The 12,022-nt window shown below is 37.6% G+C and overlaps 1 long non-coding RNA gene across 1 annotated transcript; it reads left to right on the forward strand.

Moving 5' to 3' along the window:
• The first annotated feature begins 9,474 nt into the window (after positions 1-9,474).
• Positions 9,475-10,741, forward strand: LOC148293177 (uncharacterized). The gene is made up of 2 exons (XR_015825866.1): positions 9,475-9,775; positions 9,980-10,741. It is a non-coding gene; the product is annotated as an uncharacterized LOC148293177 (long non-coding RNA).
• The last annotated feature ends 1,281 nt before the right edge of the window (positions 10,742-12,022 follow it).

The following is a 12,022-nucleotide window of genomic DNA, read 5'->3' on the forward strand; positions in this document are numbered from 1 at the left end:
CAATTGTACGATCAGACGACGATCAGTTCACCCAACCCAAAATAATTTGTTTGGACTATTTGGGACTTTGATTCTCGATCAACAAGTTCTTGCACAACTCTAGAGGTATAGGGATTAACATAATTGAAATTGGAATTGATCGAACAGTCCGAAGTTATCAAACCCAAATATTGCATAATAGGTGCAATATCCGTTCGATAGTCAAATGGTAACCAAATGCTAATTTGAGAATGTTGTCGTTCTTACGCGCCGCCACGTCCTACCGGCAGTAGTGGCTGTCTTGAGAAATTTTCGGGGACGGGAAATTCTCAAAACTCCCTACAATATCTATACTAAAAGAACCATCACACCTAGGGGAGTATTTTAGTCTCTTGGACCGTAGACAAAAAGTGGTCAGCACCTGGTGAAACCCGGCCCAAGCCGCTGGCCTCCAATGGGTATAAAAATCAATCCTTAAAACCACAAAATTAATCCCAAATAATCACACTATCAGCTAGAGCATGTTGAGAGGATGCCAAACCATACCTTGGTCAATAAATTTTGCTGCTGGAATCGCCATAATCGACGGGAAAGGCTTGAAAACCTTATCGGTGCATAATTACATATCATTTTGTACCCTCCTAGCTTATGATTTCGTTATATTTTTAAGTTAAACTTGTACTTTTAATATATTTTGAGTTTGTTTCAGTATATTAAGCTTTAGGACTCATTTAATGCATTTTGGAGTCAAGTTAGCCTAAAATTGTGTCTGCAAATAAGTCAATTTCACGGATCGGACTGTATATGCTCAGGAATATCCAGTTAATGAGACTTCTACCATTGGAAAGATGTGGGAGTCTAGTTTTTGGACCATTTTACAGTTTATGATTCTGAGTCTTCTGGAGGAAGTTATGCAAGTTTTGGCAGCTTAAGGTGAAATTCGGTAGCATATGCATTACTGTGCCAAAAATGATAGTTGAAGGCCTTTCTGATTTTTCCATGAGCTAGGCTACATACAGTTGGAAAGATAAGACAGAGATCTTGAAGACCGATATTTCCAGAATTTATCAATAGAAGAACAAACCCAAAACGAGCCTACAAGCAAACTACAATGCATTGTCATGCATGACATATGCATGAGTTAATTGTTTTTAGTGGGGAAGTTTGGTAAAGTTGGTGAAGTGGGTGTTGTAGGTAGAGGCAATACTCAAATCAAATTTTTACTTCCCTTAGGCCTATACTCCAAGCTTACAAACACACCCCGAAGGAGGGAGGGAGGGAGGGAGGGGGCGGGGGGGAGCTCTCAAACATCTCTCTAGAGCTCCTCTCCCTTCTCTCCCTCAAATTCTCTTCTTTTAAGTTCTTAATTGTTGTAACAAAACCCTTTGGCTAAATTTTCCTTTATGTTTTTCTTAGTTGTTCTTTCTTTTTCATTATCATGTAATTTCTTATTTTAAGTTTCAAGTTTGATTAGTTTCCAAGTTTCAATTTTAGTTCTTGTTCTTATTCATTACGCTTATCAGTTGATATGCTTGTTTGAATGTTTGATCACTATTTAAACTTGTATGTTACCTATCTTGGTTGGAATTAAGAGTAGACACCATATGCTTTAATTCAAATTGAACTATGAATAGGAAGAGTATGTATGGACATTTGACAACAAGGATTAGATACATGCTTGGTTGTTTAAAACATTCTTCTATGCTTAATGGATTTCTAATGCTTAAGTTAGGTTTGACAACAAGGATCTAATTAGGGAATTAGGAATACAAGGTTAGGACCAGACGTCATGGCTTAATCATACTTTAGCTAGAATCAATCTGAGAATATGAATTGAACTTGGTAACTTATTTGCTTGAGTTAGTTATTTTCTTTCTTTCTTTATTTCAATCATTGTACTTTTCACAATCATCTTTAAAACTTGTTTCCATTTTTGTTTTGTATAGGGAATCGAATTGAATCAATCTATTATCAATCCTCGTGGGATCAACCTCACACTTACATTTGCTATACTACCGAACGGCTCGTGCACTTGCGAGTATCACAAGTTGAGGATGCAGCTGAATTGATTTTTGTGCAGCTAATCCGACAACAACAAAACTGCCGAAGCTTAAGGAGCTCACCACGGCTACAAAAAGGTTGGGCTCTCCAAGACTGGACTCGGGCGTAGTTTCCTGGTCCTGTTCGGTCATTTCCTGACTAGTCTCGTGGTTGGTCGTTGCCGGAGCACTGAGATCGCCAACCAAAAATGGCTGGCCTGGTTTTCGCGAAGGGAGAGAGATGCGAGGAAGAGAGAGTTGCGAGGGGAGAGAGAGGGTATGTGCATGGAAGAAGAGAAGGAGTTGGGGTATTTAAGGCTTTTCGAACAATTCCAATCATTCCTGATACGTCCTTTCCGTTTTCATACCTTTTCTCTTTCGTTAAGATCTAAAATTGAGTGTGCTACCTGTCTACGGACTCATATCGATGAGCTGTACGTAACGGTGCTGCTCAATTCTCCAAAATCTTTTTTGAACAAAAAGTAACTAGAGTACCCCTACCCTTATGGGCAAAATTGCACAATTAAATAATTAAATAAACTACTTAATTGGGTCGGGGTGTTACATTGTCCTTCTCAGAATATTGGATGCATCAACCTCCCAATAGTTTTAGAAAAGTTTCAATGGCATTAGGGACACAAAACTCACTTTGAGAAAATTACAAATATCCTCAAGTCACCAGACTCTCCACTATTTCACTCACAAAACATAAATGTGCTCTTAAAAGTTGGAATTCCACAGGAAGTTAGATGGGTAGAAATAGATGAAAGATATTTGAAGTTACATACATTGCCACATTCCAAAGACTAGTATAAGCAATAGATTCTCAAGAAAAATGGTTGACATCAAAAAAGTTGCTAACAATAAGAGGTTTAAACTCTATATATACAAATCTATATAGGAGTTAATTCACTTACACAAACAATGAATTGAATATGGGATCTGTCATACTATGTCACCTACAATTACAATTACCACCACATGCCATGTTGAGTAAGAAAAATTCAGTGTTCTAACTTATTCATGTGAGAGAGCAGTACGCCAAAGGGACAAAACTAATTGAGGTGGAGGAAAAAACTAGTTATATATGGTGCCAAAGGGACAAAACTAGTTCTACACACTCCTCCACTTCTATATGGAAGAAGTAAAACCAACTTCCCATTATAAGATTACTTTAGCAGTTAAGACTTGTAACGAATTCATCCACATATTTACATTATCTATGTATCTAAGGGCTCGTTTAGAAGTGACTCTAGATACGTTGGAATCACTTCCGGGGAGAAGTACCTCCCACATAATTCTCCATATAATCACTTTAAGTTATAAGAAGTGAATCTAGGGATGTTCTTCTACATAAAATCACTTAAAACCACTTAAAGTGATTATATGAAAAAATGATTCTCCATAGAAGTGATTTTTGGCCTAACTAGAATCACTCCCAAATAAGCCCTAAGAACAAAAAATTATAATCACATGTTTCACAAAAAAAGGAATATAAATCCACTTGCAGAAAAGAAAACGAAAAGAAAAATGCTTATAACAAAAATGTATTTTATGGCAAAAATGGTTACTCTTTTAGCATGAAGTTGGTCAATAAAAGTGATCAGTCACTTCTTCACCATATTCCAAGCTATTGGGTAATATTTTTTAAAAACACTAGCCCTTGATCTACGAATCATGGACCCAACTATCTTAGGCACTTAACCTCTAAGCCCATTTTCCTAAAAATTTGTTGATAAGAATTGAAGTTGGAGGCCACTTACCAGATCTAGGATAATTTGATCCCACTGGAAGAATGGTCGTGGATTCTGACCATCCATCTTAGCTGGTACCCATTCCACTTCTTTGATCTCAAAAGCGTGATTTAGGGTCTTCATGCAAAAATTCCACTTGCACCATGCTCTAGCACTTTATTAGCCCATAACCATATAGCTTTCTCAAGAAACTCTTCGTCCACGTGGGCATTGTGTGCCCCTAAATCGATTGACTTTTAGACCGAGACTCCCGTGATGGAAAGAGGTCCAAGATGATCTTCGTAAAATCTTACTTCCATCGTGTTGGCTAAAGCCATGAAAAATATTGTATACACTAACATCCTTATGCCAAGAACTAATTAAGGGACACATATATTTCCATGGATTCAATCTCAGCTCGAAAAAGCATTGTAGTGACCCATTGTCTCCACCACAAAGAAGGTTTGCATCATGAACTTTTGGCCCACCTTAACTTGGAGTGGGTTGATCCCCTTTATCTAGGTGGGAATTCCTACTTATAATCAAAGCTGGAAGGATGTTCACCACGGGCCTCATATTAATTTGAATTTTGCTCACCAGCATCCCCATCAAAATGAGCGCATACATGTAAGGGCTTACGGTGGGTAGCTATTTTCTTGGTGGCATCTCATAACACATTTTTTCTCAACATTTTTCATTCGGCCTTGACACAATGATTTGAGGTCGAGCCATGTCTACATTTAGAACTTCTCAAGTTACTTAGATTTCCTTTAGTTTGCTCATCTGAAACATTGACTCAACCTTGTCGAAGACATCACCATAAATGAAATTAGGTTGGCCGGCTAAACATTGACCCACCTTCCAAGCACTTTCTAACTTGGCCAGCCTTTTCATAATCTCAGGATCGTTCAGATGCTCCATAATTTATTTTGGGAATTCTTGGAGACACTCGCCATCACCATACTTATCATCCCCATAGAACGCCTCAACCTTTCTGCTTGGGATTTTCTTATGCTTTTTTAGCCTCTACTTTAGTCATAGGTTCAAGCCCTTGTTCTACCTCTTTGGTATGAAAATCAACATGACTTGGTCCTCCTCTACCTTTGGCTCTTCATATTTCATCTAAGGATCACCCCTAACATCTTTTACCATTTCATGGTCCTCCTCTTCTTTCCTTTAGACATTGGCTTGTTAACCATCTTGGCCATGACTTGGTTTTGCCTACAGGCAGTTGGACCTTCGGCTAAGCTGACCTAGCCTTCTCAACTTTTGGTGGCCTTTCATCCACCACCTTTGTTGGTCGCCTGTTATTTGCCTCTTAAGATTCAGGCAAATGAGCCTCCAACTCCAAAATTGGCTCATCTGAGACCGTAACCACAATTGAGCAATTCATCCATTCTCGGTGCATTTTCATCTTTTCAGCTGTTGTTGCTTCTAGCGAGGCCACAACATCGGCCTTGGTTAGTTCCAACTCTTCCATCTAAAGCTTCTCTCAAAATTCGGCCACTCGATTAAGTTGGGTTGGCCTCTCATTAGCCCATCATTATTCTTCTGCATAGATCTTGTCATTCCCCTTATGATAGGTTGAAGTACTAAGATGACTAGTACAATCCAGATGATCTCTGGCCATCTCTTTGAACCACTTTCCATGCCCCATAAATGCCTTTGATTGGCTAATCTTGGCCTTTGTTGTGTTCGATAATTTGACCACTTTAAAATGTGGTATCACTATGTTGACCTTTTCTCTTACAACCATGTTTATCATTATTGCAGAACGTTTGGTCGTGCTCCAACCTTTTCTTTCACTAGATAATAAAGGCCATTATCTCTTAGGATGGTCACCTTAGGTTGTACCATATTTCAATCCTCCTCTTCGGTCACATTTTGGGTCTCATCTCCTTGGGTGGACTCATTTTCCCCACCCAATATGAGGTTCTCAATAGGAAATTCAACTTGAGCATTTGACTCTAAGGTCGAACTGTCACTGATTTCCCAATCAATATTGGGGTTGAGATCCATACGATTATTTTCCTCTTGCGGCTGAGAATTAGGATAAGGTTGAGATTTTTCCCCTCAGCTAGTTGGCCAAGTTGCAAGGAGATTCATCGGCTGATAGGAATAGATCCATTGATATTGATCTCTCATGTAGTGTGTGTCATCGAGCGTGTCAAAATATGTTTTTCCTCTTTTCAGCCAATGTGGGAAGGAACATTTGGTCCTTTGTTTTGGATGTGTAGGCGTGTTAGATCTATACCATCACTATATGGGTTGTGGAATAATTTCTCATCGCAGGCTACCCTATCAACTTGATCATTTATAGTAAAGTTGTAAAAGCTAACATAAGCACCCATTACAACAACCCTTAACGGGTTTTGTGCAATCTGATCTTAAATACGACCTATAATTTGTTGGGAAAATTGCATTTTTCTTGGAAAAATGGTAGAAATATTCATAAATTCCAACATGAAGGGAAAAGAAATAAAAAAGTAAAAAGAAAGTATAATATTCAACGAAAAAGGCAAGAGAATGCATCATTAATGAGAACGCATAACATAATACTTATAAGAAAGGAAACAGAAAAATGAACTTGAAGTAATTGAGTAGAGCGGTGAGAGATATAGTGCTCAAGTGAAGAGCGGCGGCAAAAATAAGGTTGAATCCATGGTAAAAAGGTGAGAACAACACCTTATATTTACAACCCCTCATCTTAAGTGTGGTTGGACTAGCCTACCACCCATCATCTTGGATTGTAATGTCCCACTTCTACTATGCTCATCCTCATCTTGGGCCAGACTGATTGGATTGTAACACCCCTTGTAATGAAACATAAATGAAAATTTTGTAATAAGATTTGTAATTTTACCCATGTCATCTAAACTGTAGCTTTTGTTGTAAAATGTCACCTTAAACAAAGAAAAAGTGAAGCAATGCGTGCCATATATAGCTCAATTTCCTATTTTTTCCGTTCAAAATACTACATGTGCATATTTTAGAACCATTAACACATTGCTTCAATTACTTTTTTAAGAGTGACAATTTGCAGCAAAATGTCAAGTTTAGGTGATATTTGTACAAAAAAATTCTTTTAGAAATGACTGCACAAATAGATCTTTTGAGTTTGAGATGTAAAATGGGTCCACCCATCAACAGAGGGAATACATTGCAAAAAATCATTCTTTATTAAAAATGCTTCAATGGAACTTGTAATGCAAATCATTAGTGACACATGACTAATGAGTTCCATAATTTTGATTGAATTAGTTGAATTATTGACTTTACTCTTGGTAATTTTCAATGTTTTAGGTGCATATGTCAAGTCAGTAAAGTCACCTTGGGGCTCGTATATCTCGGTGGGAATTCGTCTATTCGAACCTTTCTTCAACTTCCTCATAATCGAAGCTAGAAGGATGTTCACCTTGGGGGTCATATCAATTTCAACTTTGCTCACCATCACCCTATCAAAAAGAGCGCATATATATGAGAGCTTAAGGTGGGTAGCCATTTTCTCGGCAGCATCTCATAAAACACATTTTCTCGACGTTTTTCATCCAGCCTTTGGTTCGCTCTATATTTAGAACTTCTCAAGTTACTTAGATTTCATTTGGTTCACTCATCTAAACCATTGACTTGAGCTCGTCGAAGACGTCACCGTCAATGGAATTAGGTTAGCCCGGCTAAGCTTTGAAAACCAACGGAAGTGTGACCACCATGGCATCGTCCTTGTCAATGTCCCTAAACTTCAACTTGGTCTTACCCATCTTCCAAGCACTTTCTAACTTGGCCAACCTTTTCATATTCTCATGCTCATTCGGATGCTGCATAATTTCTTTTAGGAATTCTTCAAGACACTCGCCATCACCATACTCATCATCCCCATAGAGCGCCTCATCCTCAATTGTGGTTTGCTCGAGATTTTCTTAGGCTTATTTAGCCTCTAATTTGGTTGTAGGTTCAAGCCCTTGTTCTACCTCATTGGTATTAAAATCACCATGAATTGGTCTTCCTCTACCTTTAGCTCTTCATGTTTCGTATAAGGATCACCCCTAACATATTTGACCATTTCCTGGTCCTTCTTTTCTTTCCTTTCTACAACCATGGCTGGTTAAACACCTTGGCCATGACTCGATTTTGGCTAGAGGAGGTAGACCTTTGGCTAAACAGACCTAGCCTTCTCAACTTTTGGTGGTCTCTCATCCACCACCTTTGTTGGCTGCCTGGACTCGACCTAGGAATTATTTGCCTTGAAAGCTTCAGTCAGATGAGCCTCCAACTCCAAGATTGGCTCCTTTGGTACCGTTACCATCATTCATCTATTCTAGGTGCATTTTCATCTTTTCAGCCGTTGCTACTTCTAGAAAGGTCACAACCTCAGCCTTGGTTAATTCCAATTCTTTCATCTAAAACTTCTCTCTAAGTTCGACCACTCTCTCGCTATGTTGACATTTTCTCTTACAACCATGTCTATCAATATTGCAACACGTTGGGTTGTGCTCCAACCTTTTCTTTCACTAGATTAAGGCCATTATGTCTGAGGATGGTTGCCTTAGGTTGTACCACATTTCAATCCTCCTCTTCAATCACCTTTTGGTCTGATCTCCTTGGATGGACTCGTCTTCCTCACCCAATGAGAAGTTCTCTATAGGAAATTCGACTTGAGAATTTGACTCTAAGGTTGAATTGTCACCTATTTCTCAATCAAGATTAGGTTGAGATTCATACAAAGATTTCCTTCTTGTGGCTGATAATCACAATAAGGTTTATGTAAGGTTTTTATTTGGACCTTTATTGTATTTTGGCTCTTCTCTTAAACTAACAAAACCATTGTAATATTAATTGGATTCTAGGTTAGAATCAGTGTGGGTTGAAGGGCTTCCAAGTCTCCTCGCGTTACAGTTCAAAAGGTAAAATCATTTGCATTGTTTACATGGAGATTAATCCATACTTCACTTGGATTGATCCAATATTCATTCTTGCATGCTGCAAAATATTTCTCTAAGTTTGTTTTCAAAACCAGTAATACATTCTACGGAATTATTAATCTACTCTGTGTAATCTCTGTGTTAGTATTTTATTCCTTGGTCAATTTTTTATTTCTCCACTTATTTTTGTCTGACCAAGCATGAGATTTTTTATAGTATTCAAAATCTCTTTTCCTTAAAGCTTTCACATTTGTTTAAAATAGCTATATCCTAAAAGACTTTTTCTGATTGGCTAAGTTAAACCAATATTTGTTAATATATTTGAGCCATGGGCTGTTTTGTAACTTTGTCTTTCCCCATCTCTACATATATTATAATATTTTCAACCATGTTGTATGCCAACCTTCTATTCTTTATTTTGGTTAAACTATTTCAAACACCATGTGTGCTATTTTTAATAACCCATTTGTTTCCTCCAAAGCATCTTATCCTTCTTTGTTTTCTTTTTTGCTTTGCTAGAGACATGAGCTATTGGTTTTATGGCTTATTTTATTTCATCTTTATTAAAAGCATGTAAGAAAACATTCTCCACTTCTTTTTTCAAAAGCATGCGGCTTCTTGATTCCAACCCATCAAAACATTATTGGCTTATTTTATTTTATCTTTCTAAAAGCCTTGGTGTTGTGTCAGTGGATTTGGTTCCTAAGAGAAATTAAAAACTCCTTTCTCTTCCTTTGTGTTTCCTGTGACCGGTCTTTCAAAACGTGGGGCTATTGTCCTGAAAACAAAATGTTTCAAAGAATCTATATATTCTTCCTTGGTTGGCATTTTTCAAAGGAACTCATTTCATTTTTCAAAAAACTTTTTTGCATCTCACATTCTACTTGCCCAGCAGAATTATTTCAAAGGTTTTTGAAAAAACTTCTTATGTGCCTCTGAGCATTCAAGAACCCATTTACTGGTTCAGCCACTCTTGAACACTTGAAGGCTATGTGGATGATTGCATACACATAAACACTTCCCCAAGTTGATTTATACTCTTTACGGCTAAATGTTTTTCATTGCTTGAGTTCATTATTATTTGTTCAGCTAGTATATGTTACTTGTGAGTATACAGTTGATTATATATGTTCGGTTCATTTTTACACATGATTTTTCATGTTATTCACCCACTATTTTGAGTTAGTTCTTGACATTTTATAGCTTTTTACTTCATTTTTGTGTTTTCTTAGATTTTGCCTTGGTTGGGATGAAAATGAGCTAAAAGTGCATTATTAGTTATAAATTCTGTTTTTGTTCATTTTCGTAGGTCAACTTCTTGGCCTGGGATCAACATGCTCTGGTGCTCGGATGAGGTCATGATCTTCATGAGACTTGTTCCAATGGATGTTAACTACAACATATCCAAATTTGAGCTCCATTGGACAAGTATTGCCTATCCAACCAATCCATCATGTTACCACAGTTCTGGAAATCCGGATTTGGCCAGCTTTTACCTCCCTTGTGTCATCTTAACTTCTTGTTACCATAACTCTTGGTAACAAGGAATTACATTTGTAAAATAGATATTTTCTGAGCTTTTGGCATCTTTGTGAAGTCAAAGCTCCATCATGGCAAGGGGACAATGGGCTAAGGCTTTATCAAAGGTGGTAGTTTTATATTAAAAGGTAAAAGCTGGAAAGGAGGAGAGAGGGAGGAGAAGTCAAAATTGCAATCTGATATTGGGAGCCTTTTGATCGTGGGAAATCAGGCTATTCCACATTCTACACAACTGGAGAGCAGCTTTTGGGGAGCTAAGAGCAAGGAAGGAGAAGGAGGTGCAGCCAAGGAAGAAAGGAGAAGACTTCCACCATTGAAGACTTCAAGCTTTCATCATTTCCAAATCTGTAAACTCCTTCTAGTTATATTTCGAGTTTGTATTTGGAATAAGTATGAGCAACTAAACTCCATAGCTAGGGCTTAGGTTGAAGCCCTAAACATGATTACCTTATTGTTTTGATGCTTGAGTGTATGAATTTCTAGATGTTGTTGATGAACCCCATTCACTAATTGAATTTTATGATTTGTGTTTGCTTCCTTTGCTTAATCACCTTAGGTTGTATGCATGTAGCTAAAGTTGAGAAGTTGTGTAAGATAACCAAGAACACAATTTCTAATTAGCAACAAATGATTGAACTTGTTTAAGTGAGCATCATGTGAATTGGTTTCTTGACAACAATTGATGAATTCCAATTCACCAAATTAATCTATCCTTGATGTGTGTTTTCCTTGATTGATTACCTTTGAAAGCATGCTTCTTGAGGTTGTTGGGATTATGTGTATCTTTATGTTTTCCTAAGCAATAGATGGATGGAGTAAGAACCATCCATGTGAATTGGTTTCTTGAATACCTAATGTAAACACCATGCTATTAGGGTTCTTGTGATGTTCATATTCTCTTTGAACTTAATGGGTTTTCCTTGCAATCGAATCGAAGTACGAACCATACCTAGGTTCGGTTATGAAGAGGGCACAAGTATTGTAGCACGAACCATGCACTTTACGTATATTAGAGAGAATCAATGCGTCTTGAGCCACGACCCATGGTCTTGATTGCGAACATCTTCATCAATACATTTAGAGTTCATCACTTGAGTATCCATGAACACGGGTAGAATTGTTTAGGGTGGATTCCGAAACCCTAGTGTTTGTTACATTTTAATTTCACTTTTTGATAATTCATCTCTGCCATTCACATTTAAATTCAAAGTCCATTTACTTTCATGCAATAGAAATAGGTCACTTGAACCAAATCAAAAAAACCCCCCCAATGTGTGTGTGAGTTGCGTGTTTGACACGTTTTGTGTCTTTGTCACTGAATTTTGTTTGTGTCCGTAATTGTTTTGGACCTTTGGTCCGCGTTGTGTTCTTGCATTTTCTGTGCTGATTCTAACCGTATAAAGAACGTGAATTTTGGATAAACGGTTGGAAAGTTATAGGTCAAAAACTGGACAGAGGTCGAAACTGAAAAACAGAGAAACGAATCTGTCCAAATGGTGATAAACGGGTGATAGAAAGTGCTGTTTGTGTTTTTCTTTGTTTTCTTGTGTTGTTTCATTTCTTTTATCTTCCTTACTTCATTTTTAGTTTCCAATTTGTATTGTGTTTGTGTGTTGTGTAAAATTAGTGTTCTTTACGTACTCAAATTAGAACTTATAGGAAACCGACAAGTTCTTCGTGGGATCGACCCCGTACTTACATAATCTATACTTCATTAGATTCGTGCACTTGCGGGTATTTTTAATTGGTTGTTTGCACATTAATTTGTGTCCTTTTAGGAATGCAACAATTTTTGGCGCCGTTGCCGGGGAAC

Source organism: Prunus avium, chromosome 7, assembly GCF_965620075.1.
Source record: "Prunus avium chromosome 7, drPruAviu1.hap1.1, whole genome shotgun sequence".
NCBI lineage: Eukaryota > Viridiplantae > Streptophyta > Magnoliopsida > Rosales > Rosaceae > Prunus > Prunus avium.